The sequence below is a fragment of the Myotis davidii genome, unplaced genomic scaffold (assembly GCF_000327345.1).
Source record: "Myotis davidii unplaced genomic scaffold, ASM32734v1 scaffold150, whole genome shotgun sequence".
In the NCBI taxonomy this organism is placed as follows: Eukaryota; Metazoa; Chordata; class Mammalia; order Chiroptera; family Vespertilionidae; genus Myotis; species Myotis davidii.
This window is the reverse complement of record NW_006283437.1, coordinates 1540886-1542421: the sequence shown is the minus strand read 5'-3', so window position 1 is coordinate 1542421 and position 1536 is coordinate 1540886. Positions and strand designations below refer to the sequence as shown.

At 57.7% G+C, this 1536-nt stretch overlaps 1 pseudogene; it reads right to left on the bottom strand.

Annotated features, from left to right (window-relative positions):
- On the bottom strand, positions 1 to 671 carry LOC107183073 (annotated as a pseudogene).
- Between the last annotated feature and the right edge of the window lie 865 nt (positions 672 to 1536).

Sequence of the window (1536 nt, the reverse complement as noted above, 5' to 3'; positions counted from 1 at the left end):
CTTCATCACCAGCGTGGCCGCGTGCCCGTCCGCCTTCCCCGCCGCCGCCTCCTTGGGGCCGGCCCTGAAGGCCGCGTTGATCCACTCCTTCACGTCGAAGTCCTCGGCCAGGAACCTGGAGTAGTCCATGGCCGCGGCCGCGTCAGCCAGCCGGGCAGCGGCCCGGAAGGGCCCTCGTCGCGCGCCGTACTTCTCCCGGAAGTGGGGGCCGTTGCCATAGAGAGCTCGGGCGCGCGGGGCGGCCGGGAGCTGGGGGAGCTGGAGGAGCGCCGGCCGCCGTGCGGAGCACGTTCCTCCGCTGCGCAGAGGAGCCGAGGCGCTGCCAGTCCGGGAGCTGGGCGGGCCCTGCGGGGTGTGAGCTCAGGCAGCCTGCACCCCGGCGCCCTTCGGGGGACAGCGGGGCGTGGCCAGCTTCTGCCCACCGCCCTTCCCTCCCGACCCAGCGCTCTGGCCGCACTCACCTGTCGCCCCTGAGACACCCAGTCCGCAGTCGCTGCTTCCTCCAGTGGAAAACGAACAAGGTGGGCACCTCAGAAAGGAGACCGGGGAGGCAGGAGAATCCTGTCACAGGAAACAGAACAAAAAGCCAGCGGCCGGCGCGGCTCAGTGACGGAGCGTGGACCCAGGACTCCGGTTGGATTCCCCTCAGGGCACATGCCCCTTGGGGGCTCGGTCCCCATCCCATGGATGATTCTCATCATTGATTTGTCTCTCCCTCCCTCTCCCTTCCTCTCTCTGAAATCAATTTAAAAAAAAAAAACATAAAAGGAGAGGACACCCTAGTGTGCAGTGGTCACTAACTTTTCCCTCACCGTTCTCTCGGGCAGCCTCTGGGAGCGCATGTGGTCACTCCTGGAGACCTGCCTCCAGCGTTAGGAAGGCTGCTGCACTCGCCCCTGGGAGCAAGCGATCTACCCCACGTCTGCTCAGAAGCCTGGGATGCCTCCAGGCGCCCCTTCCCTCCCCAGCAGCGGACACCTTAAAAACAGCTTTACTGAGTTACACATTTACAGGACGTAAGTTCACCCATTGTAAGTGTACAATTAAATGACCTTCAGTAAATGTAGAGTTGTGCTGTCTCCACCGGAACATTTCCATCAGCCAAAACACTCCTAGCTGCCCACATGCCTTCATCTCTGCCCCCATCCCCAGTCCTAAGAAACCACTGATGTGCTTTCTACACATTCACCTTTCCGGGCGTTTCAGATACATCATATACTATGTGATCTGCGTTTGCTTCTTTCACTGCGCATGTTGTTGGGTCCATGTTGTACCATGTGTCAGTTTGTTCCTTTATGCTGCCGAAGAGTATTCCACTGTGTGGCTATGACATATTTTCTCCATTTCGCCAGTAGATGGACATTAAGGCTTTTATGAATAATGCTGCTATGAACGTTCACTATATGTCTTTATTGGACACGTTTTCATTACTTTCGGATTCCTAGGAATATAAGTGCTAAGTTTCAGATAAATTTCAGAAACTGCCACCTGGCCGGTATGGCTCTGTTGGGCGTCGTCTCCTGTCCTGAAAGACTG